Genomic DNA, 17,845 nt, shown 5'->3' on the forward strand with positions numbered 1-17,845 from the left:
GAGAGCGGCAAGAAGTGGTCCAAGTGGAGTGGATTTTACCGGAATGATTATGCTGTGTATGTCTGCGGGACCCACGGTGGATGTAGCGCTGATGAGGCGGACCAGCGATGTCCGGGTGCTGATATAGCTTCACTGGTAGAAGTTACGGTATATTCCAACGGATCCTGAGTAAATCAGCAACTGAGTAATGGAGTAGTCCGGCCACAGGATGATGGCAGAACAACCGCAGTATCCAAAAGAGCCCAGACCAGGTGAGAATGTGATAGGACCACATGAGGAGTCAGGGACCAGGTAGCCCACAAAGCCAATGACCTGACAGTCGGTTGCAATTAGCTACCGGCGTTTGCTACCGCCGTTTGCCCAGGCTCATATAGACAAAAGTGCCGGGGAGACAGCAGGATTTCACTGTGCAAGTGTGTGGAAGCAAGTAGTCAGTATGTCACGTAAGAACCATATATATATATATATATATATATATATATATATATATATATATATATATATATATATATATATATATATATAGATATATATATATATATATATATAGATATATATATATATATATGTATATATATATATATATATATGTATACATATATATATACATATATATATATATGTATATATGTATATATGTATATATATATATATATATATATATATATATTTATATATATATATATATATATATATATATATATATACATATATATATATATATATATATATATATATATGTATGTTTGGGGAAAAATCACAAGACTACTTCATCTCTACAGAACTGTTTCATGAGGGGTTCCCTCAATCATCAGGAGATTTAAAAAAATATCCTGATGTACTCAAAGTTCGTACATGCACACACAGATTCACTGTATAAACATACATATACACATACTGTACATATACAAGTACAAACACTCATGCATATAATAATTTTTCATCAAACATATATTAACATTTTTATTTTATAGGGTGAACTGGTTAACACATGGCACACTGACAAAGCTTAACCTATTTTTACTATAACAATCTACAAGAATAATATAGCTGGCTTCTCTTTCCCCCCCTCCATTTTTCTGGTTTCGTTTGTATCTCTAGTTATCATTACATATATGTATTGCTGCATTTGAACAACTGTATTGTTGATTATAGAGGGAAATTATTGGTATTATTCATTATCAATAGCGCTATTTCTATTGGTCTTTGTAATGTTCCAGTTGTAATGTAATAATGCTCAGTGTCATTTCTGTATTATTATTTATTTCATTAACTGCTTCTTTGTTGTCACTTTTACCATCATATTTGTACATATCGTACTTGCTGATGTTGTTCTATTGTTGTTATTGTTGTTGCTGTTGTTTTTGTTGTCTCTCGTCTTATCCCCACAATTTCCCCCTCCGTCTTCCTTGTTTTCCTCCAGCTCCGGCCCGGCTGTACCAAATGATAATATAAATACATTTAATAAAGTCAAATACAAAGAAGGCAACAAGAGAAGTATCCCACACTTCTCTTTTTGTAAAGTACACGTGTACAGTCGATATGGGCTGTGGAGAAGCGGAACCGGCAAACGAGCAGTGGGGTGGGGCACGCTAGAGCCCGGCCCAAGATGGCAGCGAGGAAGCGGAGAATGCGGCCGGGAACGACGCCGCAGTCAAATGCAGGTGCGTGGATCGCGCACCGGTTCACAATTAACATTTCTCCTCACGCTGTATAAAAGGGGAGAAGGAGGAGAGAACGGGGCGGAAGGAGTAGGAGAGCCGGCAGCAGCGACTGAGGAGCAGGAGAGAGCAAGACGGCGACGACGGAAGAAACCAAAGAGCAAATAGCAGAGGAGGAGCTGAAAAGCAACCCGGCAAGAGACAGCTTTATTGAAAAATAAACAAAAGTCAAACCTGCTCGACCATGTCCTTCCTGGGTTGTCCGTGGAACCCGCACGACGATGGCAAGAGTCGTTCGCATGGGCATATACATCAACTATATGATTTGCCTGAGAAGCTGGACAGTACAAAAAAAACAAAAAAAACAAAAGGCCATGAACACTTAGACTTTTAAAAGTCTACCGGTGGCAACATACATGCCAGCGTCCACTCATGCCAGAAGTGAGAACAATGTGTTATCTAAACTGGCATTCGCTTATATTTCTGCTTTAAGCAGAACTTTGATCGCTTAATGGTTTGCACATTCACCTTCCGTGATACATGACGTGGGTTGGATTCCCTGCAACGACAGCTCTCAAATGTGTTTATTACTGCAAACATTATGTTTAATAATGTAACACATGCTGTGTATATTTTTTTCTAACCAGCCACCACAAATCAATAGCTGGATGACGGAGACGTTTTGTCAAGAACAATAGCTTGAAACCAAAAATAAAAATGAAGTATATCTCCTCTGTTCTGTACATTATTGTCCAAGTTACATTTTTACTGTCTTCTTCCTCAATATGCCATTTCCTCAAGGTGACGGAAATATATGCCACACTTAATACAACCGGCCCTATCATATGATTCTACCATTTTGGCAAAATACAAACACACACTACATAAACGTATGTAACACATAAATATTATATTTTTGTACTTTGTTAATGTAATGATTATTTATTGTGATATTTATTCCAAGAGCCATAACAGATTCAACAAGTCAATGCATAACACATTATGTGGTTAAAATACAGCTGTTTGTAAGTAGACGCAATCATTACACACGAAGCAGAGTTGTCTGTGATTGACAGCTATGAACACCAATCATTGCATTCTGCTGTCAAAATCCGGGGTCCCTGATTTGGTGGGGGCCCATGGGCTTCAGCTCTTGCATTAAGGCACCGATGGGACTCTGCGGAAATTGGACACATTCCTTCCTCTGGTTTTTCTAAATTTATTTTGTCTTATAATCTTTAATACCATTGGACACGATCAATAAAAATAATGATAAACTATAACAGTGCAAATACAAAAAAAATACAGCTCAACAAACACACGCGGAAAAAAACTCTCTTAACTTTGCAGCTATTGATTTAAAAAAATATATATTCATGACTAAATCAAATGTAGTGACTTTTTTAATCCAGCAGAGGGCTCCATTATGAAACAGCAACCCATACAGCCTTTAAGTGTGCCACACACTCACTGTTTCAAGTTTCAAGTTTACTCACAATACCATATTACAATTACAACAATAATGAATATCCATTTTAAGGATGGTGGTAAGTGAAAAGGTCCCTCAGATAAGCTAGAAGAAGCTTTTGGCAGGGGGTCCAGAGGTCAGTATATGCATGGAATGCTGAAATATGGTTGTAAACACAAAAATACCTTTGACAAACACAAAATAGGAGTACTAAAACAAGCATACTTTCATTCATTCAACCACGCACAACCCAGCAGTAGTCAACCCCACATGAGGCATTAAACATAGGTGGTTAAAAGGTTAGATTCCAGTTTATTTTTGAAGTTGGAGAATGAATACAGCATCCTGAGGCTTTCATCAAGCCGGTACCAAAACTTTGGTTCGCTGCATACAACACTTCGAGCTGTACAAGCCAGTGATGATGTTTACCTGATATCAGGTCAAAGTTACGTGTTGATAGTTAGGAACCAAAGCTACAGAGCCTGAAATTCAGCCTGTGGATGACTTCATAGGTTGGACGAGCATTGTGATTAAATATTGAACTCTGTCAGTCTTAAGAGATGATATTTATAGAATAAATGCCTAGTGGGGGCATTAAACTTAGTCCATGACAGGGCCCGTCTGATTTTTTTTCTTGCATGGATTCTAATTTGTGAAGGTAGCCCGGGAAGGTTTTACTCCAGATGACATTACAGTAGTTTAGATGTGGTTCAAAGAGAGTTTTGTATAGAGTAAGTAGAGCATAAAGAGGAAGGTAATGACGAAGGTGAACGAACAGGCCAATATATTTGGATAATTTGTTTAACAGATGGCTAATGTGACATTTGAAATTGATGTATTTGTCAATGATGACCCCCAGGAATTTTGCGGAGTTCACTCTCTGTATTTCCTGCCCATTGAACAAATAAATGATGCGTCAATAACTGATGCATCAATTATTGCACCGCAAAAACAGAAATTTAAGTAGGATTAGATATCTCAAATAAGGGTGATATTTGCTTATTTTCTGTCTCTAAGCAGGTTTTATGTTAGAGTGTTTTACTTGTTTTAAGTGTTTTGGTTCTAAATTATTTCAGTGATGTCATGGTGGTGGTGGTGGTGTGGGGGGGGGGGGGGTGCAGACGGACTACTCAGGACAAAGCTTGCGGGTAAAAACATGATTTAATCATGACCGGAAAAAAAAGGAAGAAACAAAAAGGCGCACAAGGCGAAAACACAACTTAGACCGAACAAAAAACAAAAGTCGCTAACTATGGCATGAATAAACAAAAACCTACTTGGCATGGCATGAAGCATGAGAAGAGCAAAAGCAAGAACACCAACATGAACACAGCATGAAAAGATCAATGACGCCAGGCCGACTGACTGGCAAAGACAGGCTTAAATACTGCCTCTGATTAGTGCTCGGGAGGCAGGTGAGCGGGCGAGCACTAATCAGAGACGGGTGAACCAAGGCAACCAAAACAAATTCAAGTGTCACAAACAGGAACTAAAGGAGTCCAAAACCAACAGAAAATACAAAAACAGGATGGATCCGGACCACGGATCATGACAAGTAAGCTGTTACAGCTTGTAGCTGAGATTTTATGACATATATTGAGTAAAACATGCTTGAAACACGAATATCAACTGTTGCAAAGCTGTGTCATCAACACCCGCAGGTACAAACCTACTTTTTTAAAGTAATAATTTCTCACTTCAAGCATGAACAAAAAAATCATGATGCCTAGAACATATCATTATGTCAAGATAATGGCACTAGCATTTACTTAATTTAAGAATATTTTTCAACACATTGAGCAAAAAGGTCTAGGTTTTTTTTCATATCAAGAAAAGTGCACTTTTATTAGTGAGAATATACTTATTTTAAGGTATTTTTGAGTTCATTGAGGTTAGCTAATTTTACTTGTTTTGGAAAGTCTTAAGAAGCCGAATGTTCTTGTTCTATTGGCAGATCATTTTGCTTAGTTCAAGTAAAATACCCCAAATGTTTTGTTTGTTTTTTTCTTCTTGTTTTTTAACACTGATTTTTTTGCAGTGTGCCAACCACTAGTTCTAAACATTTCATGTTGCTCAAAATTAAAAAAAAGTGTTGTTCTGGAATCTAATAACATCATTTTAGACTAGCCAAGTATCATTCTTGAAGTGAATAATTTTGCATCTTTTTGGATGATCAAGCATTGTTTTTCAATTAAACTGTATTGTAACACTGTGGAACTATGCACAAGTATACTCATCTAATTCTTACAACTGGATTGTTGATCCTCTGCTGGAATGAGATGTTTAACATCCTTAATGTCAGGACGTGGACTTTGGTGCGGTTTGTTTTCCCGAGGTGTGAAACAACTGGATCGGACATGGCGTGAAGGTAATGACATCTTTTAATTTTAACACTCAAAAGTACTACAAAAACAAAGGGTATAAACAAAAACTCGCACAAAAGCAGAACTATGGACATAAAACAAAACTTGCAAACTATGGCATGAATAAAGAAAACTTACTTGGAATGAGAAAAGAGCATGAAAAAGAGCAGCATGGATCATCAGCATGATTAACAAGGGTGTATAGAGGGTAATGTCGACAGGCTGACCGCCTGGCAACTGCAGGCTTAAATAGTGATGTGGTGATTGACAACAGGTGCGTGAATCCAAATGAATCAGGTGCATGACATGAGGACAGGTGAAAACTAATGGGTTGTCATGGAAACAAAGCAGGGAGTGAAAACACAGTAACTGACAAAATCCCAAAACCAAACAGAACATAGCAAAACTAAACATGATCACCAGGACATGACACTTAAAAGGTTTCTTGACTCCTTCCTCCCTTTCCTCTTCTGCAAGGATGCAATATTCTCTGATTTTGAGGGTTCCATTGCTCTGGCTGGTTTGCCGGAGCCTTAAAGGGGGAAAAAGTCAACTACCTTATGCAGACCCCCCAGAGAGCACTGGGGCACAGAACAGGATCCAGCTTTTATGTCCACAGAAAGAAAGTATCATCCATCAACTTCTTCACTGAGTGTGTCCATCTTTCTAACTGCACTCTGGACTGTTGTCAAGGTTTGCACTGACTCATCTTTGTCTCTCCGCTGCAATATTGCACTAAACATTGGTCAATGTCACCGGCAAGAAGAAAGTTTAACTTTGTCAGCAATCCTGCAAGGAAAAGTAAGTCCAGGCTGACTGGGCGCCACTGTCGACCCCCCACACCCACCCATCATCCCCTTCTGAAAAGACGAAAAAAAGTTAGAATGTGGCAGCCGCTGTCGTCATGGTGCACCCAGAGATACAATAAAGCAGATACGACAGTCAGACAGAGTCCGGCTGTAGCCGGGAGCCATAATTGCATTTGCAATATCCAATGGTAATAACCGCAAAATGTGAGACAGCTAATTTCATTTTTGCAATGGAGTGTGAAGACCGTTGCAATTCAAAATGCTCGCTCATCAAGTCTGGAGACGGGAGCTTAGAATCCTTCATCATCATTTCTAATGTGGCTGCACGGCCATCACGGAAAAGACTGATGGAATATGCTAACATGCGAGTGTCAGTCAATAAGCTCTGAGCTTCTTTGGAACTCCTAGAAGTTTTTCTCTTTCCGAATGTGGTATGGTCAATCCATCCATCCATTTTCTACTACTTATTCCCTTTGGTCAATAGCCAATCAAAAATATATATATATAATATATAAAATAAATGTATAAATATATATATATATACATATACATATATATATATATATATATATATACACAGGCTTCAAGGTGGAAGAGGGGTTAGTGCGTCTGCCTCACAATACGAAGCTCCTGAGTAGTCAGGGTTCAATCCCAAGCTCGGGATCTTTCTGTGCGGAGTTTGCATGTTCTCCCCGTGAATGCGTGGGTTCCCTCCGGGTACTCCGGCTTCCTCCCACTTCCAAAGACATGCACCTCGGGATAGGTTGATTGGCAACACTAAATTGGCCCTAGTGTGTGAATGTGGGTGTGAATGTTGTCTGTCTATCTGTGTTGGCCCTGCGATGAGGTGGCGACTTGTCCAGGATGTACCCCGCCTTCCGCCGGATTGTAGCTGAGATCGTCACCAGCGCCCCCCCACGACCCCAAGGGGAATAAGCGGTAAAAAATGGATGGATGATATATATATATATATATATATATATATACATACAAACCACAACATCGGCTCCCCCCGCGCCGGAACCAGCAGTAACAGGTGCACACACCACAAATACACAGCAGCAGAAACAACTGAAATACCCCTGTCAATCAGCACCACTCGATCTAATGAAAGCGACCAAAAAACCACACGCCAACAGGACCACGAAGACCTGCCGGTGCCAGATCGCCAGTCATCCCAGACGCCAACACGCAGACAAGAGAGATCAACACCTCCCCCCACTAAAGGACTCCACTCCCCAATCCAAACCCGCACAAACACCACAAACAACCGCCACACAGCACCCACAACAAACTGGAGGGCTCGAGGCAGGAACAGACGGGCACGGACCACGCCCAACAGGGAGCGAAACCCACACGACGCCTCACAAACTGAAAGTGAAGACAACTGACCACCCAATCCATCCATTTTATTAGTGATTCCCACATCCCCGAAAAAGACTGCGAGCTACTAAGCGTTTTCCATTCGGGCTCCAGTACTCTGGAATGCCCTCCCGGTAACAGTTAGGGATGGTACCTCAGCAGAAGTATTTAAGTCCCATCTTAAAACTAATTTATATACTCTAGCCTTTAAATAAAACCCCTTTTTAGACCATATGATCTGCTGTTTCTTTTCTGCTCTGCCCCCTTCTCCCTTGTGGAAGTGGGGGCATAGGTCCGGTGGCCATGGATGAAGTGCTGGCTGTCCAAAGTCGGGACCTGAGGTGGACCGCTCGCCTGTGCATCGGTTGGGGACGATCCCATCTCCGCTCGGAATGGTCTCCTGCTGGCCCCACTATGGACTGTACTCTCACTATTATTTAGATACACTATGGACTGGACTTTCACAATATTATGCTAGAACCACTCGACGTCCTTTGCATCCGGTGTCCCCTAAAGGGGGCGGGGGTCAACCACATCTGCGGTCCTCTCCAAGGTTTCTCATAGTCATTCACATTGACATACCACGAGGTTGTGAGTTTTTCCTTGCCCTTATGTGGGATCTGAACCGATGATGTTGTTGTGGCTTGTGCAGCCCTTTGAGACACTTGTGATTTAGGGCTATATAAAAAAACATTGATTGACTGTTTCATTGATTTTCTACTGATTGTCCCAATCCACTTTCATAAAAAAAACAAACAAAAAAAAAACAATTAAAATTTCAAAAATTAAAACTTCACACCCTTATTGAGGTCTCTGCACGGGAACGGCAGGCCACCAGACCGCAGTCCCTAGAGCCTGCGCCGGCCGAGGAGACAATGGGGGGAGCGCCGAACCCTCGAACCCCCAACCCACCCAATTTTCTTTTATTTATTTATTTATTTTTTTTTGGCACAGTTTAAGACACAAAACACATGAAAATCAAACTATAGTTTTTTTTTGTAATATCATTCTCAATCGACAGTTTCAGTTGTTAGATGTGAGCAACAGTTTGAAACACACATTACCGCCATCTACAGGATGAACAAAGTAGAAAGGCACAGACCTAAATGTTCAGTCCGAATAGTTAATGTGTTAGCCTTGAGTACACTTTCCTCACAAGTCATTAAATGCAGTAATGTGAGATCTTTGAAGCACTATGGAGATAGACCACATTGAATGGTTTATATTCCTAAATTCAAAATGATGGAAAACCTCCTGAAAGTCTTGACTTCAAACCACAACAGTGAGGATTTTATCAAGGATATAAGTTTAATAAGGTGTTCAAAACAAAATGTATAGTTCTCTCCTTGTTTCTTTTTGCCATCAAAACCCTTTCCGCAGTCTCAATAATGTGCTTCCCGCTCGCCGAGTACAATAAACACTTGTTTGCGGTGTGAGATTACAAAGCTCATCACCATAGATACCGTTCAGTCCTCTGAGCAACAAGTGGGTCTCTCTGGCTTCTAAAAAGGAGCAATTATCTCATGACATCAAACACAGGCAATGACAGCGACAAAAAGGCAAATAGCTGAAGAGAGGTGCACTGAGGACAAAACCACTTAGGACCCAGGTGTAGAATTTAGGAGAATTTATGACAAGCATCTTGATACATGAGAGCCGGATTCTCAAACTGTGGTATACCAAAAAAGTCTGTGTATATTTATTTTATACGGACTCTCCTGTTAATGATGTTTATCCATTGTTTGTAATGTTACAGTGGCCAGAAATATTAAATATACGTGTTAATTACAACCTCTGCCTTGCATTAATGAATACTTAGACGTACTCCACCACTGTATTTTGATGGTGATCATTATGGTGGTATTTGGAGAGTGTCAGGTTCAAACACTGATGACATTTATTAAACAGACAAGAAGCAAGGAATCATGCAGAGACAGAGTTCAATTTTGCTCAATGAGGAGACACGTGTTTTGGACTGTATTCTAGTTACAGATAAAAAAACACATTCTAAAAGTCCAGCCCACATGCTCCCTCTATTTATTTGCGAGGTCCTATTTACATCACTGAAGCTGTCGCTGAGGGAAAGGGGGTAATCTCGTCAACTCCAGTTAGACCCAATATATGATTATACAGAAATGCAAATGTGTTGACGCTGGTGATATCGCCTTGTCTCTGCTCTGTCTGCGTCACGGCGGTGTTCGGCCTTGGTAGTCAGCAGGCCGTTCCTGGACACAGACACTGATACCAGCCTGGCTTGCAATATTTTGGCCTGCCGGCTTTGCACAGACAAAGAAAAATACCACTTCAGCACAACTGGCAATAATTATAGCAATGGGCCTTAAGCATAAAGGTTGTGTGTTTTCACAGGTCGTACTTGAATAAAAGAAATAAAAGAAAAAAAAAAAGTTTGAGAACCACTGCATGAGAGAACAAGAGACATAATTCCAAAGTATTTTAAGAATAAAGCGATCAAAACTAGTGTAGTATTGTAATAGGAGAAAATGTGTGATGTCATATATATATGAATATATATATGAATATATATATGGCGAAAAACGAGAAAAAAGAAGCAAAATTATGAGTATAAGTATGCATGAGGGATGATAATGTCAGAATTATAAGACACTGCATGATTATTCAATAGAATAAAATAATAATATGAGACTAAAGTCAAATTGTATGATAGAATAATGTGAATTAAGTTGTGACAATATGAGAAAAAATATGTAATTTCATAGTTTCATAGTATGCACTATAATGAGAATTAATGAGGATTTAATTGTAACTGCATGATAAATATAGATCTAACAGGAGAAAAAAAGCAATTTTATGACGTGAAAATGGTGTTTTTGTGTGAGATTTTTTTTTTTTTCTTTAATTAAGTCACTGCTTGACAAGATAAAGAGTCTGATTTTGTTTTATTTATTTTAGGAAACGAAAATAAAAGTTTTACATTTACAGATAAAGACACCTATTAACGTGTGTGTGCATAAAGTTGTACTAAGTAATTTATACGAGGGGAGTAATGGTGTAATATTCTGAGCATAAGGTCATGTTTTTACAAGACGGAGTTGTAATAAAATGACAATAACAATTTAATATTACAGGAAAAAGTCATAATTTTGCAACAAAAAACACTAAAAGAATGATGTTCTTGCAATTATAAGACCCTTTTTTTGTCAAATAATATAATCCTCTGGCTTTATTTATTTATTAATTTATGATTTACATTTATTTTTACCCTTTTTCGCGATATATTTCCTAGCCTTGACCAAATACTGACTTGATACTAATTATTTACTATAAATGATTCTTTATTCAGGTGGGCCAGGCAGCTTCAGGCTACAACTTCTGACCAGCGGGAGCCTCAGGCACTGAAGCTCACAAGACACTTCTGCAGCTCATACACAAATGAGCATCCATCTTTGAGTAAGGTTCTTCCAAATACGAATTGTCAAACACACACACACACACACACACACACACACACACACACACACCCACACACACACGCACACGCACACACGAGGCCCTACGTGCTCAGAACGTCTTGACATTTGCATCACCATCCACTGAGACGCAATTTTGTTTCAGTCGAGAGACGCTGATGTTAAGCAAAGTTCAAGGAGGGAAATAAGTCACTCTTTGACTCTTTGACTCTTTGAAAAGTTGTTTGAATCAGAAATGCTTTGAATGAGAAGATTATTTTGAAAGAGGATTTACGCCACACAGAAAACAAAAAAAAACGGAAATGGCAAAAATCCATGAAAAACTCAAGTGACTCATGCAAAAACCAATATGACTGATTTGCAGTGTACCGCATACAGTCAGTGTGTGTGTGTGTGTGTGTGTGTTCTGGCAATGCTTACTTAATGGGGACCTCGCTCTGTTATCACGGTCACCTTTAGGGGACTTTAGACGGTATGGTCACAAAAAAGAGGTCCCCTAAAGGGTAACCTTTTTTAAATGATAGTCAGATCCATTCCGAAGATGCCTAAGTGATTTTTAAGCTTTGGCCCATTAAACATGTTTACCGGTTAGTTTGAGTGTGAGACATTTGCGGTAGAAAATGGAGATGGGGAGACATTTGCACAGCAGCCCCCTCATTGGGCTGTAGCTGGTACTGCACTCGTGCTGTATTCTGAGGATCATGCGATATTTAATTTGAACTTTTTTTTTTTTTTTTTTTTTTTTTTTAAATGGTCCTCAGTAGTCACTGACAAATGTGTGTGAATTATGCAAAATTATTTAAATTTGGTCCCCATGAACCATATTAACTCTTTTTCCACCAGGGTCCCCAATAAGACTGATCGGCACATTACTTCATCAATCCAGAGATTTAAAGACGTGTATGAGCTAACTGGGAAGTTACCTTTTTTTTTTTCTGCCTCCACAACCTGTAGAAAGGGTGGACCCCACAAGTGATGATCAAAAACTAGGTCCCTGTTCCAAATTATAACCAGTGCGTGTTCTTGTATTTCTACTCTTCTTGAGACATCAACAAGAAAAAGTACCTTCCATATGAGGAGCCGTGAACAAGTTAGGACCAAAATCATAATCCCAATACGGAAAAAAAACATTGCATCTAATAGAGAGCCAAATACTAGATAGAGTCCGTGAACATTGCTCCAAAGTCAGGATTTTTTAGTTGATTTAAGTCCGAAAATGACGGTTAAAAAAAAACAAAAAAACGACATACAGTATAGCTGCAGACAATTGCAAACAACAGGAAAAACAATACATAGTCTGACCTTCAACAACCCATCTTCTCAGTCACATCTCAGTACTGTACTCCTGTCGCTACACAACCGTAAAATATAGCTAATTGTTCTGCTCATTCTCTGTGTGTGAGTGTGAATGTTGTCCGTCTATCTGTTTTGGCGACTTGTCCAGGGTGTACCCTGCCCTCCTCCTGATTGTAGCTGAGGTAGGCTCCAGCACCCCCCGCGTCCCTGAAAGGGATAAGCAGTAGAAATTGGATGGATGGATGTGCATACAAAATCATCCATCCATCCATCATCTTCCGCTTATCCGAGGTCGGGTCGCGGGGGCAGCAGCCTAAGCAGGGAAGCCCAGACTTCCCTATCTCCAGCCACTTCGTCTAGCTCTTCCCGGGGGATCCCGAGGCGTTCCCAGGCCAGCCGGGAGACATAGTCTTTCCAACGTGTCCTGGGTCTTCCCCGTGGCCTCCTACCAGCTGGACGTGCCCTAAACACATCCCTAGGGAGGCGTTCGGGTGGCATCCTGACCAGATGCCCGAACCACCTCATCTGGCTCCTCTCGATGTGGAGGAGCAGCGGCTTTACGTTGAGCTCCTCCCGGATGGCAGAGCTTCTCACCCTATCTCTAAGTTAGAGCCCCGCCACCCGGCGGAGGAAACTCATTTCGGCCGCTTGTACCCGTGATCTTATCCTTTCGGTCATGACCCAAAGCTCATGACCATAGGTGAGGATGGGAACGTAGATCGACCGGTAAATTGAGAGCTTTGCCTTCCGGCTCAGCTCCTTCTTCACCACAACGGATCGATACAACGTCCGCATTACTGAAGACGCCGCACCGATCCGCCTGTCGATCTCACGATCCACTCTTCCCCCACTCGTGAACAAGACTCCTAGGTACTTGAACTCCTCCACTTGGGGCAGGGTCTCCTCCCCAACCCGGAGATGGCACTCCACCCTTTTCCGGGCGAGAACCATGGACTCGGACTTGGAGGTGCTGATTCTCATTCCAGTCGCTTCACACTCGGCTGCGAACCGATCCAGTGAGAGCTGAAGATCCCGGCCAGATGAAGCCATCAGGACTACATCATCTGCAAAAAGCAGAGACCTAATCCCGTGGCCACCAAACCGGAACCCCTCAACGCCTTGACTGCGCCTAGAAATTCTGTCCATAAAGGTTATGAACAGAATCGGTGACAAAGGACAGCCTTGGCGGAGTCCAACCTTCACTGGAAACGTGTCCAACTTACTGCCAGCAATGCGGACCAAGCTCTGACACTGATCGTACAGGGAGCGGACTGCCACAATAAGACATTCCGATACCCCATACTCTCTGAGCACTCCCCACAGGACTTCCCGAGGGACACGGTCGAATGCCTTCTCCAAGTCCACAAAGCACATGTAGACTGGTTGGGCAAACTCCCATGCACCCTCAAGAACCCTGCCGAGAGTATAGAGCTGGTCCACAGTTCCACGACCAGGACGAAAACCACACTGTTCCTCCTGAATCCGAGGTTCGACTATCCGGCGAAGCCTCCTCTCCAGTACACCTGAATAAACCTTACCGGGAAGGCTGAGGAGTGTGATCCCACGATAGTTGGAACACACCCTCTGGTCCCCCTTCTTAAAGAGAGGGACCACCACCCCGGTCTGCCAATCCAGAGGTACCGCCCCCGATGTCCACGCGATGCTGCAGAGTCTTGTCAACCAAGACAGCCCCACAGCATCCAGAGCCTTAAGGAACTCCGGGCGGATCTCATCCACCCCCGGGGCCTTGCCGCCGAGGAGCTTTTTAACTACCTCAGCGACCTCAGTCCCAGAAATAGGAGAGTCCACTACAGATTCCCCAGGCACCGCTTCCTCAAAGAAAGACGTGTTGGTGGGATTGAGGAGGTCTTCGAAGTATTCCCTCCACCGATCCACAACATCCGCAGTCGAAGTCAGCAGAACACCATCCGCACCATTCACGGTGTTGATAGTGCACTGCTTCCCCTTCTTGAGGCGCCGTATGGTGGTCCAGAATCGCTTCGAAGCCGTCCGGAAGTCGTTTTCCATGGCTTCCCCGAACTCTTCCCATGTCCGAGTTTTTGCCTCCGCGACCGCTAAAGCTGCACACCGCTTGGCCCGTCGGTACCCGTCCACTGCCTCCGGAGTCCTATGAGCCAAAAGAACCCGATAGGACTCCTTCTTCAGCTTGACGGCATCCCTCACCTTGCGGCCACAGCTCCAATCAGCCGCCTCGACAATAGAGGTTCGGAACATGGTCCTCTCGGACTCAATGTCCCGCACCTCCCTCGTGACATGTTCAAAGTTCTCCCGGAGGTGTGAATTGAAACTCTCTCTGACAGGAGACTCTGCCAGACGTTCCCAGCAGACCCTCACAATGCGCTTGGGCCTGCCAGGTCTGTCCGGCATCCTCCCCCACCATCGCAGCCAACTCACCACCAGGTGGTGATCGGTAGAAAGCTCCGCCCCTCTCTTCACCCGAGTGTCCAAAACATGAGGCCGCAAATCCGATGACACAACTACAAAGTCGATCATGGAGCTGCGGCCTAGGGTGTCCTGGTGCCAAGTGCACATATGGACACCCTTATGTTTGAACATGGTGTTTGTTATCGACAAACTGTGACGAGCACAAAAGTCCAATAACAAAACACCACTCGGGTTTAGATCCGGGCGACCATTCTTCCCAATCACGCCTCTCCAGGTTTCACTGTCGTTGCCAACATGAGCGTTGAAGTCTCCCAGTAGGACAAGGGAATCACCCGGAGGAGCACTTTCCAGTACTCCCTCGAGTGTACCCAAAAAGGGTGGGTATTCTGAACATACAAAATCAGAATATTTTTATTTTTATGTGTATTTTTTTAAAATGTTATTTATTTTTCCTGGTGCAATCATGCAATAGAAGACACATATAACACAGAATAGGTAATACATAATAATAATAAATAAAGTAAACATTGAAAGGCAATATATGGATATATGGTAAAACAAGACGGAAGCTAAAGAAGGACTTACCTGTTCATCCCCAGAAAAAACCCGCCAGGTGAACAGCTGATTTTACGACTTCCGGAGCTGACGTGAGACAACCCGCGTCCCATATGCAATTTAATCTTTCTAGCAAACATAGAACACTCGAAACCCAAGGTTGTTATTTGCATGACAGAGAGGCGTTCCTCAAGGCACCTCTTAAAGACCAATTCATTTTAGTAATGTGATTTACGTAACGAAGGTATTGCTGTCGCTTGTTTAGTTCAGAGTCAATCAGTAGTCATTTGTTCAACTTAGTAATGGCCAAGTTTCCATTTTTGGTTCTATTTTTTCTCATTTGTTGGGCTAATCAACTGGTGAACAGAGTCCAGTTAAAAAAGAGGGACACACTTCTGCAGAAGACTCCTAAAAAACACTAAAGTGCTGTCATAGAGATGATCTTTGACTAACTTTTTTTGCAGAAGGTCCTTAAAAAACACAATATTCCACAAACTAATTTGTCCACTGCACAGTTCACCGGTTCTAAGAAATATGCAAGATAGGGTTGTACGGTATACCGGCACTGGTATACTATTGCGGTACTAATTAATCAAAAACGGTACTATACTCTATTTGAAAAGAACCGGTTACCGGGTATGACGGCACGCCGTCACGTCAAACAGTGCTGGTTTATGAGCAGACGAGCATGTTCGGCAGCGCACAATCACGGAGTACTTACAAGCAGATACAGTGTGCGGACAGAAAAGGGAAGCCGGACTCATTTTGGTTTGAAAACAAAAGAAAAAGGTAAAGTTATAACACTGAAACACCCTCAGGAAGAGTTGCATTAAGACATGGCTAGCTAGCTGGCGGAGAACGTCCATTCGCAGTCGGCAGTGTTTTAGCTACTTCTAAATCACTAATCTTCGCCTCTATGGCGACAGATAAAGTGCGTTTCTTACAAGTATCATCCCTGCAGGACGAGGAATAGCTAATAATGCTTCACTACACACTATAGTAACAGCAAGCTAGCACCCTAAATGTAAACGAATGCCAAGGGTGGATCTACACCTGACATCCACTGTAATGATACCAAGTACAAGAGCGTATCTAGTCGATACTACTATTATAACATCGATATTTTTTTATCATCACCATCCATCCATCTTCTTCCGCTTATCCAAGGTCGGGTCGCGGCGGCAGCAGCCTAAGCAGGGAAGCCCAGACTTCCCTCTCCCCAGCGACTTCATCCAGCTCTTCTCGGGGATCCCGAGGCGTTGCCAGGCCAGCCGGGAGACATAGTATTCCCAACGTGTCCTGGGTCTTCCCCGTGGCCTCCTACCGGTTGGACGTGCTCTAAACACCTCCCTAGGGAGGCATTCGGGTGGCATCCTGACCAGATGCCCGAACCACCTCATCTGGCTCCTCTCGATGTGGAAGAGCAGGGGCTTTACTTTGAGCTCCTCCTGGATGGCAGAGCTTCTCACCCTATCTCTAAGAGAGAGCCCCGCCACCCGGCGGAGGAAACTTATTTCGGCCGCTTGTCTTTCGGTCATGACCCAAAGCTCATGATCACAGGTGAGGTTGGAAATGTAGATCGACCAGTAAATTGAGAGCTTTGCCTTCCGGCTCAGCTCCTTCTTCACCACAACGGATCGGTACAACGTCCGCATTACTGATGACACCGCACCGTTCCGCCTGTCGATCTCACGATCCACTCTTCCCTCACTTGTGAACAAGACTCCTAGGTACTTGAACTCCTCCACTTGGGGCAGGGTCTCCTCCCCAATACGGAGATGGCACTCCACCCTTTTCCGGGCGAGAACCATGGACTCGTACTTGGAGGTGCTGATTCTCATTCCGGTCGGTTGACACTCAGCTGCGAACCGATCCAGTGAGAGCTGAATATCCCGGCCAGATGAAGCCATCAGAACCATATCGTTTGAAAAAAGCAGAGACCTAATCCTGCAGCCACCAAACCTGAACCCCTCAACGCATTGACTGCACCTAGAATTTATGTCCATAAAAGTTATGAACAGAATCGGTGACAAAGGACAGCCTTGGCGGAGTCCAACCCTCACTGGAAACGTGTACGACTAACTGCCGGCAATGCTGACCTGGCTCTGGCACTGATCGTACAGGGAGTGGACCCCCACAATCAGACAGTCCGATACCCTATACTCTCTGAGCAGTCTCCACAGGACTTCCCGAGGGACACGGTCGAATGCCTTCTCCAAGTCCACAAAGCACATGTAGACTGGTTGGGCAAACTCCCATGCACCCTCAAGAACCCTGCCCAGAGTATAGAGCTGGTCCACAGTTCCACGACCAGGACGAAAACCATACTGTTCCTCCTGAATCAGAGGTTCGACTATCCGGCGTAGCATCCTCTCCAGTACACCTTAATAAACCTTACCGGGAAGGCTGAGGAATGTGATCCCACGATAGTTGGAACACACCCGCTGGTCCCCCTTCTTAAAGAGAGGGACCACCA

The sequence above is a fragment of the Nerophis ophidion genome, linkage group LG01, assembly GCF_033978795.1.
Source record: "Nerophis ophidion isolate RoL-2023_Sa linkage group LG01, RoL_Noph_v1.0, whole genome shotgun sequence".
In the NCBI taxonomy this organism is placed as follows: domain Eukaryota; kingdom Metazoa; phylum Chordata; class Actinopteri; order Syngnathiformes; family Syngnathidae; genus Nerophis; species Nerophis ophidion.